Here is a 25,271-nt window from a genome sequence, read left to right as displayed (position 1 = left end):
CCTTTTAATGATGATGCAAACAGCGCAGGAACAGCTTGCTGCCTCACAAGAATAATGTCCAGCCCTGACGCGTTTCATGCTCTCTGCCGCACTTCTTCAAAGGGTTGAGGACTTACTGTGAATGAATACCAGTCTTTAATGCCTGCACCAGTCTTTGATAATCCCCGCCTCAGTGGGCGTGGCCATAACCATGGCCTGATGGTTCTTGTAGTGCAGAAGTTTTTGCGTGTTTCATTCTTGGTGCAAAATTGAAATAAAATCCCCCAGTGGGTTGTGGGGTCAGTGTCACAGTTCAAACACCCCATTAATCACATCACCGGCTTTTCCCTGCTCCTCTCACTGACTCATCGCTTGATGCTTCAGCTCAGACTGCAAACTGCAGCTGGGTTCACCTCGTGGCTCAGGCAACAAGCCACCTTAAATCCATCACACAAGGTTTGCCTGGAATGAGGGAGCCACAAACAGGAAAATTCGATTTTGCCTTTTAATGATGATGCAAACAGCGCAGGAACAGCTTGCTGCCTCACAAGAATAATGTCCAGCCCTGACGCGTTTCGTGCTCTCTGCCGCACTTCTTCAAAGGGTTGAGGACTTACTGTGAATGAATACCAGTCTTTAATGCCTGCACCAGTCTTTGATAATCCCCGCCTCAGTGGGCGTGGCCATAACCATGGCCTGATGGTTCTTGTAGTGCAGAAGTTTTTGCGTGTTTCATTCTCGGTGCAAAATTGAAATAAAATCCCCCAGTGGGTTGTGGGGTCAGTGTCACAGTTCAAACACCCCATTAATCACATCACCGGCTTTTCCCTGCTCCTCTCACTGACTCATCGCTTGATGCTTCAGCTCGGACTGCAAACTGCAGCTGGGTTCACCTCTGGCTCAGGCAACAAGCCACCTTAAATCCATCACACAAGGTTTGCCTGGAATGAGGGAGCCACAAACAGGAAAATTCGATTTTGCCTTTTAATGATGATGCAAACAGCGCAGGAACAGCTTGCTGCCTCACAAGAATAATGTCCAGCCCTGACGCGTTTCGTGCTCTCTGCCGCACTTCTTCAAAGGGTTGAGGACTTACTGTGAATGAATACCAGTCTTTAATGCCTGCACCAGTCTTTGATAATCCCCGCCTCAGTGGGCGTGGCCATAACCATGGCCTGATGGTTCTTGTAGTGCAGAAGTTTTTGCGTGTTTCATTCTCGGTGCAAAATTGAAATAAATTCCCCCAGTGGGTTGTGGGGTCAGTGTCACAGTTCAAACACCCCATTAATCACATCACCGGCTTTTCCCTGCTCCTCTCACTGACTCATCGCTTGATGCTTCAGCTCGGACTGCAAACTGCAGCTGGGTTCACCTGGCTCAGGCAACAAGCCACCTTAAATCCATCACACAAGGTTTGCCTGGAATGAGGGAGCCACAAACAGGACAATTCGATTTTGCCTTTTAATGATGATGCAAACAGCGCAGGAAAAGCTTGCTGCCTCACAAGAATAATGTCCAGCCCTGACGCGTTTCGTGCTCTCTGCCGCACTTCTTCAAAGGGGTGAGGACTTACTGTGAATGAATACCAGTCTTTAATGCCTGCACCAGTCTTTGATAATCCCCGCCTCAGTGGGCGTGGCCATAACCATGGCCTGATGGTTCTTGCAGTGCAGAAGTTTTTGCGTGATTCATTCTCGGTGCAAAATTGAAATAAAATCCCCCAGTGGGTTGTTGGGTCAGTGTCACAGTTCAAACACCCCATTAATCACATCACCGGCTTTTCCCTGCTCCTCTCACTGACTCATCGCTTGATGCTTCAGCTCGGACTGCAAACTGCAGCTGGGTTCACCTCGTGGCTCAGGCAACAAGCCACCTTAAATCCATCACACAAGGTTTGCCTGGAATGAGGGAGCCACAAACAGGAAAATTCGATTTTGCCTTTTAATGATGATGCAAACAGCGCAGGAACAGCTTGCTGCCTCACAAGAATAATGTCCAGCCCTGACGCGTTTCGTGCTCTCTGCCGCACTTCTTCAAAGGGTTGAGGACTTACTGTGAATGAATACCAGTCTTTATTGCCTGCACCAGTCTTTGATAATCCCCGCCTCAGTGGGCGTGGCCATAACCATGGCCTGATGGTTCTTGTAGTGCAGAAGTTTTTGCGTGTTTCATTCTCGGTGCAAAATTGAAATAAAATCCCCCAGTGGGTTGTGGGGTCAGTGTCACAGTTCAAACACCCCATTAATCACATCACCGGCTTTTCCCTGCTCCTCTCACTGACTCATCGCTTGATGCTTCAGCTCGGACTGCAAACTGCAGCTGGGTTCACCTCGTGGCTCAGGCAACAAGCCACCTTAAATCCATCACTAATAATTATAATTATTCTGGATGCGGCGCAGAACCCACGGGGGTGACTGTCAAGCACCACAAGTTCCAAGATGCCAAGCGGCCACGCCTACACAGGCGGGGATTTGAACAAATAAAATGGTGGATTATACATTGCTGCGCCGTACTACAGACACCATCCTCAGCCCATGATGAAGTGCTGTGAAAGCACGAAACGGTCGGGCTGGACTGAGAAACCTGATGCTTCGCAATTGTGCTGTTGTCTGCTGCATACTTCATTGAAATAAAACGGCGAATACTTACTCCTTGTGTGGGCTCTCCTACTGCAGGCAAACTCGTGTGTTTGATGTTTAGCGGCCCCGCCTGAGCCGCAGGAGTGTCCCGCTGCACGCAGTGCAGCCCTTCTGCAACCTCAACCGGCGTAGTAGTGTATGGACAAGGATGCCGATGAAGTGATAAACGGATGCGTTCTAGCAGCCTCCATTTGCAACGCAACCCACTTGGGAAAAGACTTTTAATAATTATTCTGGATGCGGCGCAGAACCCACGGGGTGACAGTCAAGCACCACAAGTTCCAAGATGCCAAGCGGCCACGCCTACACAGGCGGGGATTTGAACAAATAAAATGGTGGCTTATACATTGCTGCGCCGTACTGCAGACACCATCCTCAGCCCATGATGAAGTGCTGTGAAAGCACGAAACGCGTCGGGCTGGACTGAGAAACCTGATGCTTCGCAATTGTGCTGTTGTCTGCTGCATACTTCATTGAAATAAAACGGCGAATACTTACTCCTTGTGTGGGCTCTCCTACTGCAGGCAAACTCGTGTGTTTGATGTTTAGCGGCCCCGCCTGAGCCGCAGGAGTGTCCCGCTGCACGCAGTGCAGCCCTTCTGCAACGTCAACCGGCGTAGTAGTGTATGGACAAGGATGCCGATGAAGTGATAAACGGATGCGTTCTAGCAGCCTCCATTTGCAACGCAACCCACTTGGGAAAAGACTTTTAATAATTATTCTGGATGCGGTGCAGAACCCACGGGGGTGACAGTCAAGCACCACAAGTTCCAAGATGCCAAGCGGCCACGCCTACACAGGCGGGGATTTGAACAAATAAAATGGTGGCTTATACATTGCTGCGCCGTACTACAGACACCATCCTCAGCCCATGATGAAGTGCTGTGAAAGCACGAAACGCGTCGGGCTGGACTGAGAAACCTGATGCTTCGCAATTGTGCTGTTGTCTGCTGCATACTTCATTGAAATAAAACGGCGAATACTTACTCCTTGTGTGGGCTCTCCTACTGCAGGCAAACTCAAGTGTTTGATATATATATATATGTACATTTTTATATAATTTTAAAATTATAAAATAAATTACAATTAATAGTTTATTAATTGTTTCAAAGGAAATATATATAAAGTATTATGTATGTGTGTTTAACTTTTTTTAATTTTGTTAATTTGTTATATTTTTTACAATTTATATAAAATCTACTTTATTTTTTATAATAATTTTATTTTTAATATATTTATTATTTATTATTTTATTTCATATGTATAAAAAATTCGATATTTTGTACTACTATATTTTTTACATCAATATTTTTCACCAATATTTTTGTACTTACTGTTTAATTATAGGGAGTAGATATTTTTGCATTCTATATTTTTACATCAATATTTTTTTTACTTCTATATTTTTGACTTCGATATTTTGTCAGTGAACCGTCATATCTTTGCTAGGATTATACCTATTCGATATTGCTATATGGGTCAGTGTTGTCTCTTGTGTAGGCCCATGTCTTGAATGGCACTAGTGCTCAGGATAGAAGATCGAATCTCAGAGGTCAAGTGAGTGCTGCCTGGGGAACATCCCAGAAGATTTACTGTTATGCCTTTGTCTGAGTTTATTCTAAACTCAGGACTGTGCCCTTGTACATCTAAGAAAGAATATATTTTATCTATCTTTTGAGATGTGTCATTTCTGGCTGGCATATTTAGTCAGTCTACCTTATCTAGTGTTGGGAGGGACTCAAAACGTTTTTTAACCGGGACGTTATATTTATAGTGACCTTTATCATATATCTCTCTCCTCTTAATACTTGTACCTGCGTTCAATGGTGGCTGGTAGAAATAGCCCAATGGCAGTAGGTGAATGCCATGGCTCATTATGGAAGGATTTCCCGCTCTCCTGAAAATGCTTTCCACTAAGTGTGGGGATTTGAACGTTAGTACCATACAAGCACCCTGCAGAGTTTTGTGGTCTCTACCAAGCTAGCTGACTGTTCTTGCTAATTTAAACGTCATGAAAAGAGCTTCAGTTAGTACTGTTTAAATGCCTAGCCAATGCAGAGCCTCATTTCTAAGGGCGTCCCAGGGTCCAGGGCCCTCCGCCGTTAATCATGAAACATGTGCTAAGACTACTGTATATGGAGTGACTGCTGGGGCTAGGTCCAAACGAGTCGGGTCAGGAAGAGTAGGGCTTTTACACTGGTGCAGATTAGGATGATTACTATTTGCCTGAGTGAATCTACAAACACGTGGACTGGTACCTTTTATAACTTTATCTCTTTTGGCATCTGGTAGTCTAGAGGCCTAACTGGTCTTTGTTAATTCTGCTGTGATCCTTGTGCCTATCTCTCTGTGACACGCGGTGCAGTGCATCCCTGTTCTATTGTTGGCTGGTGTGGTGTTTAACTGTCTAGGTAGATTATTTGCTCTTCCAAAGATGCTAGTTTCTCCTAATCCCTCTTGATCACATGGTATGCTATCATGTTTATACGTCCTCTCACTTCCCTGATAGTTTTTCAACCTCTCTTCAATCAGAGCCATTCTGTCAGTTAGTCTGGCAAAGGTGTCCCTGAGGAATGTATCTAGCTCTCCCCCTAAGGTGGTTAAGTTCCCAAGCTTACTTGGCAAGCTAGCAGATTGAGTTTTGGAGTGGGAGCTTCCCTTTGGGCATGCGTCAGAGGTGGCTAGGGATTTAGTGCATTTAAAAGGCTTCTTATGGGGCTGTGTAGGTGGGGACCTAGACTCTCTGCTGATGTTCGCAATTTCCCCGGGAGCAGCCTCCGGATTTACCATAGCCTCTGTTTTTTTTGGGCCTTTCGATGGTGGTTGTGTATCACACTCAAGGTAGTGGAGATGCTCCCACTGACTTTGAATGTTATAATTTTGATGGAAAAGAGGAGGCTTAGAAGAGCTTGTCATCCTCCAGGATATCTCAATAATTGTAATTGTGCTCAAATGCTTTCTGGTTTACATTTGCATATAATGATTATCTTCATGTTGGTTAAGCTAATGACTTTGTTTTGCTCTACCCTTTCACCAGTTATTTGCCTTCCGTCAACCATTTGATCTCACATCAATTTTTTTTCTATTTTCTCTTCCCGTTGTTTGTTCTGTTTTTATTAATGTTTGCAATACAATAGGGGAAGGGAATGTGTTATATCTATGTGTTGTATTTCTTCCTTGTGGAGAATGTGGAGCACTGTTCCTCACTGTGTTCCACATTCCACTGACTGCTGGGATGTTCCAGACTTGTCAGTTGAAGGTTGGCTGGCCGAAGGGCAGTTACATTTGTACCGTAGGGAATACTACTTACAATAAAGACTTCAACTATCTACCTGAGTTGCTGTCAGTCGTCTTTCCAGCTTCCAAGAGACTCCAAAATTTTACAATATCCCAGTTTATTGTTTTTGTCTATGAGACGGTTTGTAGCTCTCTGTAGGAAAAAACCTGTTGTGGACCACAGAGTTTAGGTGGGATAAAGGTGGGGGGGGGGGGGCAGTCTAAATATTTTTTTTGGGGGGAGGTTTATATAGCGCTTACAAGACCCAAAGGGGTATCAGAGCACTTTACAGCATACATGTAAAAAACATCAACATTAGAATACAATGAGCAGCATCAGAGTGCTGGAGGTCCTATAGATCGAGGTCATTGGCCAGATGCATAGAGATGACGCTTGAGGAGAAATTCTTTTAGTGGTTTCTTGAATTTCGTGAAGGAGGGATTAGTTCTGATGTGGGTAGGGAGAGAGTTCCAGATTTTTGGGGAATTCCCGGAGAAAGAGTGGGAGAGGGCTTTTTGTTTTTGTCTTTTTGGGGAGATTATGAGTAGTGAGTTGGAGTTTCATAGGTTTCTTGATGGTCCAGCTTTTGTGAGTTTGGCTGCGAGGCAGTCCGGTTTGCCTGTGTGTAAGGCTTTATGGGTGAGACAGGCAGTTTTGAAAGTGCAGTGTGCTTCGATGAGTAGCCATTTTTGGGCCTGTAATACAGTGGTGATGTGGTCATATTTCTTGGTACCTGTGACCTTTCTTACTGCTACGTTTAGGGTGGTTCTCATGGAGGCCATGTGTGTTTTAGGTGTCCCAGTTAGTGTGGCATTTCTATAGTCAAGTATGGACAGAACTAGAGATTGGGTTGCAATGTTTAGGTCGTTGGAGGGTATGAAAGGTTTGATTTTATTGATGAGTTTTCGGTTGTAGAGGGCGCCTTTTGCTGGGGAGTTTATGTGGGAGCTCATGTTGTGATTTGTGGCTAGAGAGATCCCTAGTGATTTAGCTGATTTAGCTGGAGTAAGTTTGCAGTTCAGAGAGTCATGGTTGTTTATCCATTCTTGGATCTGAGGAGGTTGTTCATGATTGGAGAAGTCAAGGATTTCGTTTTTTTCTTGGTTGAGTTTGAGGTCCTTGAGTGTTAGCCAATTTTCTACTTTTAAAAGTGTGGAGTTGAGTCGGAGGATGTCATTGAGGGAGGATACCTCGAGGTACATCTGGGTGTCGTCAGCTTAGAGGTGGGAGGCGATGTTTGCTTTTTTAGAATGGTAGTGAGCAGTTCCATGTAAATGTTGAAGAGTGTGGGGGAGAGGACTGAGTCTTGAGGGACACCTCGAGTTGAGGGGGAGGTGTCGGACATCGAGTTTTTTGATTTTTATGAATTGGGAGCAGTTATGTAGAAATGAAGAGAACCATTTTAGGACATTGTCATCTGCTCCAATAAGCTTTTGTAGGACATCTAAGAGTAGAGTGTGATTTACCGTGTCGACAGCAGCCGATAAGTCGAAGAGGACAAGTAGGCCACATCTGTTAGAGTAAAGGAAGTTATGAATATCATTGGTTATGCTCAGAATAGCGGTTTCTATGCTGCATCCCTTCCTGAACCAGGATTGGTGTGAGTCAAGTAGGTTGTTAGATTCCAGGTGTTGGTTCAGTTGGGTGAGAACAAACTTCTCCAGGATTTTAGCTAGGAAAGGGAGGTTGGTGATGGGACTAAAGTTTATGAGGTCTTGTGGGTCAGCATCATGTTTATTTTTTTAGATGGGGTGACAGCCTTGTTTGAGGCAGTCAGGCATCAGTCCGTTGTTTAGGGAGCTGTTGATGATCTTTGTCCACAGTGGAGTTAGGGTGGGGTTGAGGTTCTTAGCAAGGGAGGTGGGTAGAGGGTCTGCATAGTGGTTGGAGGGTTTGGAGTTGTTAATCACCTTGGAAATGTCCTCTTCGGAGAGAGGTTTGAAGTCCTTCCAACGCTTAGGGGAAGATAGCGGTCTTGGGTGAATGCTTATCTTGGCGGTTGACAAAAGAGGGGTCTCGGCTTCGGGGAGTATGTCGTGAACTAGGGTTGGGTTAGGTCTTGTTATGGGTGAGGATTTGCTGTGTTGGGATTGAGGGTGTTGGTCTAGGGCAGAGGTCCTCAAACTTTTGAATGCCGAGACCCCCCTGTCAACATTTTCAAGCGTAAGGACCCCCTCCTGACAAAAATTTCTAAACCTCTAGGTTATGAGGAAGGTGAGGACCAAATTATGCGACAGGCTTGACTAAATTGTGTGAGTAGAAAATGTAAATAATGTGCTGTGATGCTGCGTATTTTGGGGTAGCAATGCTTTATTATTTAGAATTTTTTTACACACAGTAATGCTGAGGAAAGATTTCACCCCATCAGTACCAGTTTATAATCAAAATACAGCAATTAACATCAGAAAGGTGTCTAGTCAACCTCTGTGAAGGGCCTCCCAATCCGCAGGAATACGTGCTGCCACATTATAAGCTCACCTGGCCATGGCCGGGAGCAGCAAGGGTGCATTCAAACCCTGGCGGTCTTGTGCAGAGTTAAGCAGTTTACCCATGCCCCTTTCCTCCCACCCCCTTTCTTCCATCCCTCTCATCTCTCCTCTCCCAACCCCGGATCCCTCTCTCACATTGCAGGCAGATGGTTATTCGCCCCAGGACACCTTTTGGTAACAGTAGCACACTACAAATGTAAATAATAGGCAGAAGCAGGGGATCCACTAGACCCGAACTTCGGGAGGGGGGGGGGGTTAACACTCCCAGCCAGGACTTGTCCAAGCACTGGTCGCACACGGTGCAACAGTCTTTCCACCTTCTCCATGAATTCCCTCACTACCACTCACCAACAATACACCTCATCTCTCTATAGTACCTGTTTGACAAACATTTCATTTTTTATAGCGCTACTTATAGTTTACTCACACTCAGTTCTGTGATGTACATGGTACATCTTCTTTGTACCAGGCACTTTAACGTTCTGCACTGTGTGGGTGACAAGAGTGCCCATGTGACTGCAGGGTGAGCAATGCAACAGTGGGAGAGTAGGGTAAAAGGAGTGACTGCAGGGTGAGTGATCAGTGTGAGTGCATTGTGATCAGTGTGAGTGCTTTGTGATCAGTGTGAGTGCATTGTGATCAGTGTGAGTGCATTATGATCACTGTGAGTGCAGGGTGAGTGGGTGAATGTTGTGAGTGCATGGCGATCAGTGTGACTGCATTGTGATCAGTGTGAGTGCATTGTGATCAGTGTGAGTGCATTGTGATCAGTGTGAGTGCAGGGTGAGCATGTGAATGGTGTGAGTACATGGTGATTGGTGTGAGTGCAGGGTGAGCGGGTGAATGATGTGAGTGCATTGTGATCAGTGTGAGTGCATTATGATAACTGTGAGTGCAGGGTGAGTGGGTGAATGTTGTGAGTGTACGGCGATCAGTGTGAGTGCACTCTGATCAGTGTGAGTGCACGGTGATCAGTGTGAGTGCACAGTGATCAGTGTGAGTGCACTCTGATCAGTGTGAGTGCACAGTGATCAGTGTGAGTGCACGGTGATCAGTGTGAGTGCACAGTGATCAGTGTGAGTGCACGGTGATCGCTATGAGTGCACGGTGATCGCTATGAGTGCACGGTGATTGCTATGAGTGCGCGGTGATCGCTACGAGTGCACGGTGATAGCTATGAGTGCATGGGGATCGCTATGAGTGCATGGTGATCGCTATGAGTGCACGGTTATCGCTATGAGTGCATGGTGATCGCTATGAGTGCATGGTGATCGGCGTGAGTGCATGGTGATCGGTGTGAGTGCATGGTGATCGGTGTGAGTGCATGGGGATCGGTGTGAGTGCATGGTGATCGCTGGGAGTGCATGGTGATCGCTGGGAGTACAGGGTGAACGTGAAAGTGAAGGCGAGAATGAGAAGTGAGTTGTCTGAAAGCAGGGTGCATTCCCAGAAATTTGAAGCGTAGGGTTTCAGATATAAGTTAAACTATTGATGTAATGGCATTAATCAGGGTTCGAGAGTGGAGGAAATAAATAATGTGCTGATCCTGCAACAAACTTCCAGTCTAATGATTAGGGTTACCAGCTCATTATTTTGATGGCCCAGAAATAAGCAGTCACCTACAGCTGTATTTTTTGCACTTATCTGTGAATATTTAGAACAGCAAATATAAATAGAAAGCACTTTTAATTGTGTTCTAGGGATGCCTCAAAGACTCCATGACTAATATTTAAAGAGAATAAAGACAGAAAAGTCACATAACTAATTAATACATACTTTATCTATAACTCAATTTAGTGTCAAGAGCAGGTCTCTGCAGGATCTTTAAACAACACATAGCAGGCATGTTTCTTTTGGCAACCCAACTTTATATTTCTTTTCATTAAATGCATTCTCACACTATAGCAGTAAGTGTAAAAATACAAATGTAAGGAATAGGTAGAGTGGTAACCCAGGGGGTACTGGAACCATAAAAAAATAAGCTTTGATAATCAGTTAACAAAGGCATGTAAATATGCTAATGGTCTTTAAAGACCTGTGAAAAACTCGGGCTGGAGATAAGACCCCAGCCGAGGCCCCAGGAGTGCGAGCTGCACTGCAGCAGCCCGGGCTGAGACACAGGATGGGGGAGGAGGGGGGCTGGTGCCCTGGAGGCCAGAGCAGAAGTGACACTGTGAAGGCGCGACCCCCTTTGCATCGCTCCACGGCCCCCCTGGGGGTCGCGCCCCACAGTTTGAATACCCCTGGTCTAGGGAGAGCTTGATATTGGTGATTTTGTCGTTGAAGAATTTGGCCAGGTTGTTGCACTGAAGTTTGGAGGCAGGGGGGTTTGCTTTGATGGGTTTGGAGGTCTGTTTCTGGATGATATTGAAAAGTTCTTTAGGGCGGTATTTGGCTTTGTCTGGTGCACTCCGGGAGAAAGAGGCTTTTTCCTTGATTATGTGCTTTTTGTAGTTACTGCATTCTTTTCTGAGCTGGGAGAGGTTGGTTGTGGATGGGTTTTTTCTCCAGAGTCTCTCTGCGGCTCTTACTTTTCTCCTTTCTGAGTTGAGGTCTTTGCTGAACCTGGCTCGGGAGGGAATGTCTCTGACTCTTTTCAGTTTCAAGGGAGCTAGTTGGTCAAGAGCAGTTCTCATTGTCCTGTTGTACAGTGTAGTGAGCTTGAACGTGTTGAGGTTGTCTGTGGAGGGTGGGAGAAGTGATGTTATGGTTTCTTCGCGGACAGGGAGGGGGATGGCCTTGAGGTTTCTGCTCCTTTGATAGGTAATTTGTGTTTTGATTGGTGGGGCTGTGGTTTAATTGATGTTGAATCTAATGATGTGGTGGTCTGACCAGTCGATTGGGAGAATGTTATTGATGGTTATTGTTTTGTTTTTGGCTATGATTGCATCTAGGGTAGAGCCCTTGTTGTGGGTTTGACCCTTGCAGTGTTCGGTGAGCTCATTTGGGAGGAGGAGTTCATTTAGTGACTGTATTACAGTGTCCTTTTCGTTATTCCAGGGTGGTAGAAATCACCCAGGATAATGTTGTCGGTGTTGGCTAGGGAGCAATGTGTAAGTAGGTCCGATATTTGTTCTCCGAATGCAGGTGAATTTTCTGGGGGTTGGTGGATGAGATGGCATTTTGTTACTATGCTGTTTTGGCGTGTTATGTTGGTGTTGAGGTATTCGAAGGTAGAGAAGGAGTAGGTTTTGATTTCAACTCTATTGATGTTGTTCTTATGGATGATAGCAATGCCGCCACGGTGTTGGTCTATTCTGTCTTTTTTGATGATGGAGACGCCCCGAGAGACTATAAGGTCAAGGAGGGGATATGATGTTTCATTGAGCCAGGTTTCGGTGAGGTATGCGATGTCAATGTTGTGATTCAATATGGCATTAGCCAGCTCTATTGTGTACTTGACTGTGGATCTGCAGTTTATAAGCATGCAGTTTACCTTGTCGCTGTTGGAATGGGTTTGGGAGGAGGGGAGAGCTTGGGGAATGGTTCTGTGTTGGGAGGGAGATCTTGTGTACCTAGGTTGGTTCTTGGCTCTACCTATTCTGGTGATTACCTGTATGTTGGAGCGGGGGATTAGGTTGTTCTGGGGTCATAGGATTTGGCAAGTGTTGTTGCCTCTCTCAGAGACATCTCAGGTTTCGCTCTTCTTGGTCTGAGAGATCAGGTGCTACGAGCGGTAGGACGCCAGCTGGTCGTCTGGTGATTGGGCAGTTGAGGTGGCTCACTGATGTTTATGAGGGAGGGGAGTATTGACTGTTGGGCGGGAATGGGGGCGTATTGCTGTTGAGAAGGATTTTGTTCATGCCCTTTGTGATAGTGTTAATTTGGGTGTGGAGAAGGGAAAAGTTTTCAGTTATGGTTGTAAGGTATGTAGAGGTCATTGGTAAGAGGGTGTTGAATTGAATTTCTATACGTGTGAGCATTCAGTTAGTTCTGCCATTGACTCTGGGTTTGGGGTGGGGAAGGGAAGGGTTTGAGGGGCAGATCCAGCTGAGGCTGTGGGTTGGGCAGGAGGGTTGGGGGTTGGTAAGATTAGGGGGAGGGAAGGAGTTGGGGGGCTGATCCGGCTGAGGCTATAGGTTGTGACAGGAGGGTCGAGGGTTGGTCGGATTAGAGGAAATGGCGAGACATGCGTCTTCTGATGGGTGGTGGAGGGGGATTGTGGAGGGTGTTTCTCGAGTGTATCGGTGTTGTTTTGTCTGAGGGTTGGGTGTTGGTGAGGCGGGTGTTCATGTAAACGCGGGTAGGGGGATTGAAGTGGATGTATTGGGTGGGGTGAGGGGGTAGGGCAGGGCACAATGTCTTGAGGTGGGAGGTGTGATTGGGGGGATGGGAGTGGGGGGTAAAAGGGATCTGGTGTGGGGGTGGGGTGTAGGTCTGAGGAGTTCAGTAGTTGGGGCTTGCAGCAGTTTTCATGGCCGTTCATCTTTGGGTTGGGTTGTGGGGGGCGAGAAGGGAAGGGGTAGGGTGATTCTATGGGGTCGAGATGGAGTTTCACAGCTTGAGGATGGCGGGTTCAAATTGGTGCAGGTTGAGGTTGTTGGCTTGGACCATGACTTTGCCATTTTTGTATACTGTTATGGTGACGTTGATTCTGAAAGGAGAAGATTTGGAGATAGTTAGTATTTGTCCATTGGGGATGTTTGTGGATTTGGTAACTCACAGGTGGTAAGCTAGGTTACTTCTCCATTTGGCCTGGTGGGTGTTGTAGAAGATGAGGTCAGTCTTACCTTTGGAGGAGTTATGGTAGAAGTCGGCTATGAGTGTTTCAGGGTGTTGCTTGAGTAGTCTGTGTTTAAAGATTTTGGCGGCGTTAGCTGAGAGTGTGGGTGGGTAGGTGATGGAGAAGGAGTGGGGGACGTGGGGTTTAAGGTTTGTGAGAGATGGGAGGAGGGGGTAATGGGGTATACTGGTGGAGTCTTGGGTTGAATGACATCTTCCTGATTGAGAGGTCTCAAGGAAGGGGGTTACGCAGGTGGGGGTTTCTAGGTGGATGGGTAGCTGTAGGGAGGGGGCCACAGGGAGGTTGGGTATGGGGCAAGTCTAGGGCAGAGGGTCCTTTTGTGGGGGAGAGGTGAGGGGATCAGGTGGGTCTTGGGGTTTGGTACAGTGAGCGACAGAGGGCCTTATCAGGTCTGGTTCTGAGGGGGTTGAGAGTATAGTCATATAGATCATTTCAGGACGGTTGTCCCTATAAGGGGTTAGGAGGAGGTTGGGTCTTAGTATAGTTATGGTGGGAAAAATAGCCTGGTCTTTTAGTCAGCTTCTCTTGTGGGGGTGGTCGCCTATGCTTGGGTGTTGAGAGGGCTTGGGTTTACCTGGGGGAGGGGCAGCGAGTTTAGAGTTGGAGATGGGGCAGTATTGTAGGAGGGGGTAGAGGGGTTAGAGGCCTGTGGGAGACCAGTCCAAAATGGCCACCATAGCAGGAAAGTTGCACTCAGTCCTCTTTCAGTTACAAGCGATCTGTTGTAAAGGGTTGTGAGAAAGTAGGGGGGAGGGGAAGGAGAAAGAGAACTAGTGTTGGGAGTACCTGCAGGGAAGTGTAGTTAAAATGGATGCTGGCCATCAGGGGGAGTGTCGATTTGGGGGGTGCATTTGCTAGTGCTCCTTCTTTTGGGGATATGGGGAGCACAACTTGTGACTTTGCCGATCCCCCAATCCCATCATAGATCCTCATTAATGGCAGAGGCAACATGTCTGCATGACCGGTAGACCGATGAGTTTTAACGTGAGGATTTTGTGGAAAAAATCATCAGGAGTAAACTGTACCATTGTTGGGCACTTCTTGTCTGTTTGGGAGTAGTTTGTGCCGGTGGGGGTGGCGGAGCTGTGCAGAGATCGAGTAGGGAAGCAGAGGGCTCGGTATTCCAACATGATTGCCAGGTGTTAGGTGAGGGACCGATCGGGTGTATCAAGATGCAGGGAAAGTCTGGGGGCAGGGAGGAGAGCTTCCGGTTGCAGCCTGCTGTTTCTCAAAGGGGAAAAGTCCGAAGGAATGGAGGTCGGGAATGATCGTTGGACCTCTGGACAGTCAGGCCTCTTCACGAGGTGCACAGCTACTGCTGCTGCCTGTTGCTGCCACCGTGGTTGCCAGATGTTAGGAGTGTTACCAAAAGCGGGGAAAGTCTTGGGGAAGGGAGGAGGGCCTCTGGATGCAGCCTGTGGTGTTTCAAAGTGGGGAAAAATTCAGGAGGGGTGGAGGTTGGGGATAAACATTGGACCTCTGGATGGTCAAGGCCTCTTTACGAGGCGGCACAACTACCGCTGCTGCGGTCGGGCCTCTTCACGTGGGGCACAACTACCGTTGCTGCGAGCGGGATGGGGGCACACCCGTACCTTGTGAGAGTCTGGGGGGAAGGGAGGAGAGCCTGCGTATGCAACCTGCGGAGTTGCTGCGGGCGAGTCACGGGACCCCTCTCCTCTGTCCTGAGTGCGATGTTGTCTCGGGACCTGCGGCGGAGGGACGAGGTAGTGGGTGGCTCCCACTGCGCTGGCTCGTCCCCGTGAGGGCGTCCGCCTTGGTGAGGGTGCGGTATATTCAGGTTGTGGAGTACCCACGGACCGGTGAGCCACTGATTGGAGGCAGGCCCTGCAAGAACTGTCAGTCTGACGATCTAGCCACGGCAACCACACAGGAAGCAAGGCCCCGCTAGACCTCGGGTTTAATAACACAGGTCTGGGAGGGCGTCTCCAGGGTTGGATCTGTGGTCTGGGGATCACCACTGTGGCAGGAAGCCCGCAATTGTCGTGGTAGTCTGGAGCAGGAAAGCGGCATCTGTCTCCTCCGTCGTGTGGGTCTGGCTACTTCAGAATGCAGGTACAGAGATATTCCTTAAGCTGAATTATCTTTGATTTGGTAAGCACGATGGGCTGACTTTGCCCGGGATTAATGCCGATGGTGATCCCTTACCCACGGAGCACTTGGGAAAAGCTCCTTCTGTATCGGCCATCTCGACCGTAAAAATCTAAGGGCGTTGCTTAAAACATGTGTCCTACAATCCTGTGCTTTACATGGCGTGCTGCCTGGCCAGAATTAAGGTGCCTCTTTGTGAGTTTACTGCCATTGTATTCAGACATATCACCCAACATCAAACATATGCCTAAAACTATCCTGACCTACAGTCTTGCTGAGTGCTTGTTAGATGTCTGATATAAATGAGTAACAACAATGATTTTCTTTCAAATAAGTAGATAAAGTAATTAAAAATGGTATGTATATGACTTAGGGCCAGATGTACGACCCCTTTTTGCATGCGCAAACCGGTTTGCGACCCGCGAGCGCATGCAAAATACAAATGGGCCATGTACTAATCCTATTTAGTGAGTCGCAGTTTTTTAGCGACTTGCTAAATAGGATTAGCGACTCACTAATAGGAAGGGGCGTTCAAAGGGCCTCCCTTCCTAATAGCGAGTCTGAGCCATATGTAAGACTGTTTTGTTACCACAATTGTGGTTGCAAAACAGTTGCAGTTTACCACCCTTCTCAGAAGGGTGGTAAAGCACTCACAAACGGGAATAGGTCCCCTCGGGACCCCGTCTCATTTGTGAATGCGGGGGAAAATATTTTTTAGGGGCAGGCAGTGGTCCCAGGGACCACTACCTGTCCATAAAAAATAAAACGAGAACGTTTCATTTTTCTTTTTTTAAATGCATCCCGTTTTTTTCATTTAAAAAAAAAAACCTGCTTTATTTAAAAGCAGTCCCAGACATGGAGGTCTGCTGAGCCCAGCAGGCCACCATACCTGGTAGGCCCAGCCATTCCCAATAGGGTCGCGAATTGCAAGGGCCTGATTAATTCATGAGGCATGCAATTTGCGACCCCATTGGGAATGCAAACAGTGTCTGAGACAGAGTTGTATATTGTGATTTGCGACTAGCAAATTGTGACTCGCATTTTGACTCAATTTGTGAGTCGCAAATCACAATGGTCGTACATCTGGCCCCATGTGTGCACTGGAGAGAGGCAAAGGATTGGATAAGCATGTAATCTGAACATTGTTATGGCCTACTGTCTCACACTGCGTACAGCCTCATCTCCAGCGGTCACAATAATGGCCCATTGTGAATACTCTCCTACAACAAGAAATCACCTGGATGCCTAATGCCACACAGCTCCTATTTATCATATAAGCTTTGGAAAACCCAATAATTCAGTCTTTTTGAGACAAGACCTCTTGGCTTTGCCAATACTTAGTAAAATCCCTTCCAATTACAATAAAATGTTGCACTGAAACAAAGAGAGCTTACAAATGTTAACAAATCCAAAATCTTTACTTATGTAAAATATGCAATGTATATACAGCAACATATTACAAAAACCATTGGCAAAGACAATAAGTGCAAAAGGTGAGACCTACAGCTTTTGCTAATTCTTTTTTGTTTACTGCACTCCATTTTCTTCCGTGTGAGAAGAGGGACTCCGAGTCAGAAGGCTGTGGGCTGTGTTCGCTCCGGCTCAGCAGCAGTTCCAGATGGAAGGTGTGCTGCATAGTGCACTTGGTCTAACCTCGGGCCTTACCTTGACATTGGTGGAGTCTAGCTGGACTGCGCCCGAAAAGCAGAAAGACTAGTGATCTGAGCATGCGGTCTAGCCACAATGTGTGGTATGGCTAGTCAGTCAGCATATGGCTGGGCCCAAACTGGAATAGCGCGGTGAACACAAAAACAAAGGATTTAGGCCCAGATCTCTCTACTGGGGTGAGTGTTTGACATTGTTCAGGATTCCGTCCATCATTTGTTCTTTTTGCATTTGTCTGTCAGCACCGTTCCTGCATATGGTGCTGATGGTTCCTGCTGTTACTGCCAGTGCTGGAAGGGACTGGTATTGGAAGTCAGGAGGCAGCAAGCTGTAATTTCACTGGTCTGGCACTAGCTCGATGCAGTCACAAAGGGATAAAGCAATAGCAATCTTTACTGCACAGTAATGGCACTCGCTGCACAGAGACAATAGTGTTGGCAGTGGGGCTGGGACTATGAACTTTAAAAGGTTGAGTGAGGCGCTTGCTGAATCTAACTATAATATATTATCTTGATCCAGCACTATCTCTCAAGTAGAGGCTGGGCTGCCTGAAAAAAAAAGGAAGTAAGGGCCATATGTAACGTAATTTGTGTTTTGCGATTCTCAAATTGCGATTTTTAGGGAATCGCAATTAGAGAATCGCAAAACGCAATGTAGGTAGGATTAGCAACATTTTTTGCGAATCCCACTTATTCCTTATTTGCGAATCGCAAATTGAGATTCGAAATAAGGAATACCTTCTCATTCATTCCTATGGGCTAGAAGGCCCATAGGAATGAATGGGAAGACATTCTCAATTTGAGATTCTCAACTAGAGAATCGCAAATTGAGAATGCAATTTCAAGGGTGCAAGGGTGTCAATAGGACACCCTTTTGCACCTCTGAAATAAACATGTGTGCACATGTGGCGCACATACATGCTCTAAGGGCATGTATGTTGCGCCACATGGCACTTTAAAAAATGCAAACAAAATTAATTTTTCAAAGAAATCGCAAATTACCACCAACCTCAAGTTGGTGGTAATTTGCGATTCCTTAAGCCAAAATTCGCACAACGTGGGTGCTTCCTAAATTGCATTTAAGGAATCACAATTTGCGATTCCTTAAATGCAAATGGAAAATAAGGAATCGCAAATTTTGCGATTCCTTATTTTGCGTGTGGGTTTTTGTGTGCGATTCGGCTTCCTACATATGCCCTAAGTAAACAAACTTGCTACTGTTAATCTCTAGATAGTTTGTACTGTACCGAAAGCTTAGGGGGCCACTTAAAAGTAGGGGGGCCTGGGTCAGAGCCCACTTTGCCCATTCATAAAACGCCTCTGTGTAGAACGAAACACAAACATAGGGTGGCTAAAGTGCTTAAAGAACAATTTGGTAGGCGGATGCAGGGGGCAACAGGAAGTCTATTAAGACAGATGAGAGCAGGGGAGTATTGGTAGTGTGGGGGAGTTGGAAAAGGAAAGCAGCTGTAAAGTTCACAAAGGACTGGTCAAGTGCAAATGAGTAGGTGGTGAGTCCAGGCAAAGTGTCGAGCAAACTCTGAGCTTCGACAGAAGTTAAGCAACGTATTTTGTAACCATATGACACATTTTAGAGCTGTAAAGATGGTGGAAGTCGCGGGTTGAAACAATGCTGTGATATGTTAAGAAAAGAAGTGAAAGAGAGAAAAATCCAGGAAATGTTCAGGAACTGAAAAATAAAGAAAAGTGCATAAAGTGCATTTATGAAATGAGTGAATACACCCTGCCTATTGTAAACTTGAGTGCCAATTCTTAGGCTTTTCGGGTTTCCATCACAGAACTCTAATTAGGATTTTCTCATTTGCGAGCAGCTAAATAGCTAATTAAAGCACAACTCAAAGACGTGATTCACACACGATTAATAATTTACAAGTGTGAAATGCACCCAATTAAAAACAGGAATATAAATGCTAATTACATGTCTAATTCACAAAGTCTAATTTGACAAAGTTACAGTAGTGCAGAGCTGGAAAAGGCAGAAGCTTTTGTCTTGGAAAGGCTGCGATTTCTTTTATTCTATTAAACCGTCGTAATAGACATTAACAGTGAAAAAGTATTCAAATGTAAAAGCAGTCTAAAGGTGGCGTGTGTGAATGTGTTTGTCCCAAAAATAAAACTATGAGAAAAAAGACCGATCGAAAAAAATAGAAAAACACAAAGTAAAAGCAGAACTGGAAGTAGAGATTCTCCTACCAGCCCTGGCACTCAAGTGGAGTACTTCTTAGATGTAGGTGCACATGTGCAAGAATAAAATGATGTCACTCAGAGTGAAGAGAGCCAGTGAGTGAAGTGGGCTTGTGAACTGACACATTCTCTAGGCTTTGATGAGAGGAAGCAAAATGTGAATAGCACTTGAACAGGCAATATATATATATATGCGGGATGGTGTAGAGCACAATAAAAATACTTATGCACCATTATTGGGTTCGCCTCGTCTCTTCAAGCAGAAAATTAGCTGTAAGACGTTATTTCTACCATATATATATATATATATATATATATATATATATATAACGGGGGAATTTCAATGGTTTTTTATGAGTGAAATGTCCAGCTAACTATAACATGTGTGAAACCTATGGTTTTTTAGTGAATTTCTAAGGTTTTTTAAATGCTAATACCTAGGTATAACGTGGCTGAAACCTATGATTTTTTCAGTGAATTTCAAAGGTTTTGTAAATGATAATTTTTAAATGTATTAATTGTTATATTTTTTATACTGATTTACTACATTATTTTAAATTATTTATTTTTAGATATTTTATTTTTTAAATTACATAACAGATTTTTAATAGAAATTGAAAAAAAATGTTTTTAAAAATATTGAAATTGTAATATTTTTTTATTTAATATTTTTTTTTATTAATATATATTTTATATATCAGGCAATTATATCCTATGGAAGGAAATTCAAGTTACTTGTAAGTAAAGTTAAATTTACTTTTCAGTAATAGTAGTGAGCTAGATTGGGGAATTAATTCCTCTTCAATGCTGAGGTCCGCTGTGAGCCAACTAGCCCGCCAGGTACCTCCAGTATGCGCCAGGCAGAGGTGTTCAAAGGGCACGACCCCTTTTAACAACACTCTGGAATACAGCTCAGTGGTGCTTACTGGAGATACCTGTTGGACTAGTTGCCCCCTAGGGGACCTCTGGATTGAACAGGAATTAATTTCCCAACTTAAAACGCACCTCAGGCAATGTTTGCACTCACATCACCTCAAGCCCCGCTCCCTACTTTCACCACTATGCAAACGCGCCCTGTAGAGTGTTCTAAGTTGGGGGATTAAGTCCCCTTGCATACTGGGGGTCCCCGTGGGCCAACTAGCCCACCAGGAACCTCCAGAATGCCCCAGGGGGCTGCGTTGCGGAGAGGTGTAAACATGGGCGTGGTCTATTACACCTCACTGCAATGTTATGTTATGTTACTAACTTTTATTAGGCGCACAGCTGCCCCAGCAAAAGGGGGGTCCTGGCGCCTGATCAAGTGCCACAACACAACAAATCGATGCTGGAAAGAGAGGGGATCAGTCAGCAGTAACGAACAGATGAGTTTTTATGGCGCATCTGAAGAGAGTCAGGCTGTTCAGGGCACGAATATGGACAGGGAGAGAGTTCCACAATCCTGCCGCCAGAACTCGAAAGGAACGACCTCCCATCCTACTCAATCTGAACCTGGTCTTAATCGCCAGATGAAGAGATTCCGACCTGAGAGCCCGCGTGGGAACATAGGGGGAGACAAGACCCGCAAGGGCTGGAGGAGAGGAGAGTTTCAAGATCTTAAATGTTAGACAAAGAGCCTTGAATTTAATTCTCTGTCTGACCGGCAGCCAGTGAAGAGAGGTCACGACTGCAGAGACAGAACAACGTCTTGGAAGGCCAACAATGGCCCGCGCCGCGGCATTCTGCACCCTTTGCAGCCTAGTAGCATCCGCCTGATTCACTCCAAGCAGCAGTGCACTCCCATAGTCCAGCCGAGAAAGGATGGAGGCTTGGACTACCAGTTGCCGAGTAGGGGGGTCGAAGAATTTGAGGACTGGTCTCAGTCCTCGCAGAATACCATAACAGGTAGATGCAATCTTCTTAGTGTGGCTGGTAAAGGAGAGTGTAGGATCCAGCCAAACCCCCAAGTTCTTAACTTCGGCAGCTGGGATGGGAGTCACCCCCAATTCTGGAGGCCACCACTGATCTCCCCAAAGTTCCGCCTGCTTCCCTAGTATCAGGACCTCGTTTTTTTTGGCATTTAACTGTAAGCAGTTAATGCGCATCCAGTTTGCCACGGCTATGAGTCCTGCGCGGAATCTGGGAGCAGTCACCTCAGGGTCCCCACTGAGTGTCACCGCCAGCTGCGTGTCGTCGGCATACGATGTCATGGTTAAGCCACATTGTCTAACGACTGCAGCCAGCGGTTTCACATATAAGTTGAACAAAGTGGGGCTCAGCGCAGAGCCCTGAGGGACTCCCAGTCCCAATGAATGGAAGGAGGACTGACCAGGTGGAATGGCCACTTTAAAAAACCGGTCCGAAAGGAAAGAGCGAAACCATTGGAGAGCCGTCCCCTCAATTCCCACTTCCTCCAAACGTCGCATCAAAATGTCATGAGACAACGTGTCAAACGCGGCGCTCAGGTCTAACAAAAGGAGCGCCGCTGTCTGCCCCGCATCCAGCACCGAACGCAGATGCTCAGTCATAAAGAGCAGAGCAGTTTCGGTGCTGTGTTGTGCACGAAAACCATTCTGGCTCTCGTCTAGAATATTATTTCGAGAAAGGTGGGCAGACAAGATGGAGTTCACGTGTGCCTCAGTGACCTTGGCGGTCCAGGGCAGGAGGGAGATGGGACGATAGTTCTCAGGTAGCAGGGGATCAAGATTAGGCTTCTTCAAAATGGGGCTGACCACTGCTTGCTTCCAGGAGGAAGGGACCACGCCCTCAGTGAGTGAAAGAATAATCAAATCCAGTATAGGCTCACGACAAAGGGGCGGGAGAAGTGTAAATAACTCTGGCTTCAGCGGATCTAACAGAGAGCCAGATTTAATTTTGAGGCTCAGAGTGTCAAAAGCCTCGACAGACATAGCAGGCAGGGAGGACAGAGTTTCGTGGACCGTAGCCATCACACCACTAGGCTCAACCCCGGGCACGGATGGCATAAATCCTCGGTAGATTGCCTGCACCTTCTCCACGAAAAAGGATGCCAAACTTTCACAGTGAGAGTCCGTGCAGATTTCTAGCGAGGTGGCCCGTTTCCCCATCAGGTCTTTGAGAACCTTAAAAATTAATTTAGATGGATTAGGGCTGCTCAGAAACTCAGAAGCATAGTATGCGGCCCGGGTTTGGCAGATTGCCCTATGGTAGATCTTAAGCTGGGCAAAATACAGCGATTTTAACCTGGAATCAAAGGATTTCCTCCAAGCCCTCTCAGCTTGCCGGCATGTTCTCTTGAGCTCGGCAAGAGTATCATTATACCATGGGCTGCGCGTTTTGGCGTGACATTTCGACCAGCACATTGGTATAAGAGAGTCAAGGGCGGTTAGGACCCAGTTACAGAACTGCTCATAACCCTGTTCCACATTCGGCAGATTGCCCAGGGGCTGCGCCTCCAAGATCTTAACAAACTCCTCCAATTTGAGCTTATGCCAGTTTCTTTTAAGGATCAGTCTGTCCACAGGCTTAAATTGTGGGTCATCTAGAGGGCATGACACTTTAACCAACAGATGATCGGTCCAACCTACCACCATCGGGTCAGATGCCCTAGCCCGAACCAGGGTGGTAAAGAAGGGGTCAAGGATGTGACCTCCTATATGGGTGGGGGAGGTAACTAGTTGGTTCAGTTGCATGGCTTCAAGGTCCGCTAGCAAAGAACTGATGGGTGAGGATGACGTCTGGTCAAGATGTATATTAAGGTCACCTACAATGTTAAAGTTAGCACATCTAGGAGCTAACGAGCTAACCACATCAGCAAGAGCGGCCTTGAAGACAGTGTCGTTCCCTAGTGGGCGGTAAATAAGCAGGCCGCTAAGAGTGAACTGATGACTAAAAGTGACCTTAAAAGAAGCGCTCTCGCACATCGGTAGATCTAGAGCTTGCCAATCAACCGGAAAGCAAGATTTTGTCGCCATGGCTATGCCACCTCCCCTAGACGTGCGGTTCAGAGTAAACACTGTATAGGTGGAAGGAAATGCCAGATTTATTATAGCAGTGTCAGCGTCCTGCAGCCAAGTCTCAGTGAGAAAGATGAGGTCAGGAGAATCCTTATCGATCATGTCCCGTAGGGACAGATGGTGCTTGACCAATGATCTTACGTTCAGGCTCCATATGCTCCATACAATGCAGACCCCTGGCACGTTTGCAGAGGGGGAACTAATTCCCATTGCATACTGGGGGTCCCTGGGGGCCAACTAGTCCACCAGGAATCTCTAGTATGCGCCAGGGGGCTGCATTGCAGAGAGGTGTAATGAGGCCATGCCCCTTTTTATACCTCTCTGCAACGCACCCCCCGGCGCGTTTGCAGAGGGGGAACTAATTCCCCTTGCATACTGGGGGTCCATGGGGGCCAACTAGCCCAACTCGAACCTCCAGTATGCGCCAGGGAGCTGCATTGCTTTGCCCCAGGGGGTGGCAGTCCCCGGGGCAGTGTGGGGGGGGGGGATTGGGGTCCCCCCACACTTCTTTTTCCCTATGCCCCCGGGATTTGGTCCCCCGGGGGGTAATTTGAAAAAAAGCAGACCGAGTTTTAAAAAAAAGATTTTGGGGCCTTGGGGTCCTTGTGGGACCACCTGAGCAGGCCTAGGGGTGCAGGGTGTTTCTACCCTGCCCCCTTTTTGCATTCTACACATTTGTTTTTCCGCTTTCTTGTGCCTCGGTCTACCGAGCACAAGATGGCTGCCAAAACTTCCTGGTTTGGAGTGTTCACAGCCAATGAGCATGCAGCTCGTACTCGCAAAGGTACGCGGTATATATATATATTACCTACTGGCAGTCACCTGTAGGTAGTTATAGTTAGGACCTAGTTTCCAAAGGAAATCCACAACATTCTATTTGGAATAACTTTGGCGCCGGTGGATGAATCTTCGCAAATTTCTCCAAGAAAATGACCTTCTCCGCTCCTTCCCTGAAAGTTTGGGGGTGATTCGTCAAGTGGGGGGCCGAGATAAAAGGGGGGTCTCAAAACGTGTTTTTCCCGTGCAGTTTTCCAATAGAGACCTTTAGCCAGGGCTACAGCCCGAACGGCTGAACGGAATTACACCAAATTTGGCAGAGAGGTAGAGTTTGGTTTGCAAATTGTGCTTTTTGTTAAATGGTGTAAATCCGTTCAGTAGTTCCTGAGAAAATCAAAAGTAAAATCATAGTGATATCTAGAGACGAAGTACTGTACGCGTACGGAAATCCGTACAATTACGAGCACGAGCTGCATGTTGATTGGATGTCAACTGTCTGTCAACACTCCAAACCAGGAAGTGTTGGCAGCCATCTTGTGCCTCGGTAGAACCGTGTCATAAGAAAACAGTAAAACAAAGTTGAAAAATAAGGAAAGGGGGCATGGTAGAAACATCCTGACTCTCTAGGCTTGCTCAGGGGGTCCCACATGGATCGTTAGGGCCCAAATTCTTTTTTTTTAAAATTGTGTGGTACTCGTATGGTACGTATTTTGGGGAAAAAAAGACCGCTTTATTGTTAATTAGCTCCCAGGGGTCAAATATCGGGGGCAATTTTTTTTAAATAATGGTGGGCCCAGAGGGGTCCCCCTGCTCCGGGGATCGCCATCCCTCGGGGCTTTAACTATATGTATGCGGGGGGCTCATGGCCCCCCCCGGAGCCCCGGGGATTCACCAGTCACTGGGTCCTCTTTTTATTTAAAAAAACTGTGTGGGGGTTTCAAGGCCCCCCACACACCCCGGGGACCACCACCTCCCCGGGGCTCTAGTATAGAATAGGGGGGACGGACCACCCAGCCCCGGGGACTATCACCCCTCGGGGCTTTTGAATGTTGGAAGGGGGGCTGTGGGGCCCCCTTCCTGGAGCCTTTGATGGCCCTGGGGACCACCACCTTTCAGGGCTGGCTTCTGCAGTGTCCCGGGGTGCCTACAGTGCCGCCTTCTGCAGTGCCCGGGGTGACGAAAAGCAATGCTGGCTCCCGAAGGATGTGGGGAGCCGGCTGGGACCGTGGGGGCTTTGGGGCTCATAAAAAACAGTTCTTTTCAGACCTAACTTTAGTGATCAAAAAAAGAGCTATATTTTTATGATAGTATGTAAAACTTTCCATTTTTTTTTTCTGCACCAGTTGTACTCTACGCATGCGCAGCCTTGTTTCCAAGCCCACGCTTCTTAGTTTTGCTTCAAGTTCGCCAAGCAAAC

At 46.7% G+C, this 25,271-nt stretch overlaps 1 protein-coding gene across 9 annotated transcripts in view; it reads right to left on the bottom strand.

Annotated features, from left to right (window-relative positions):
- The window catches only part of LOC147683452 (uncharacterized), a 429,669-nt gene that overhangs the window by 377,952 nt on the left and 26,446 nt on the right, over window positions 1-25,271 (bottom strand). The gene's annotated exons all lie outside the window — the stretch shown is intronic.

Source organism: Lissotriton vulgaris, chromosome 11, assembly GCF_964263255.1.
Source record: "Lissotriton vulgaris chromosome 11, aLisVul1.2, whole genome shotgun sequence".
NCBI lineage: Eukaryota > Metazoa > Chordata > Amphibia > Caudata > Salamandridae > Lissotriton > Lissotriton vulgaris.
The sequence above is the reverse complement of the archived record's forward strand: the minus strand, read 5'-3'. Positions and strand labels throughout refer to the sequence as shown.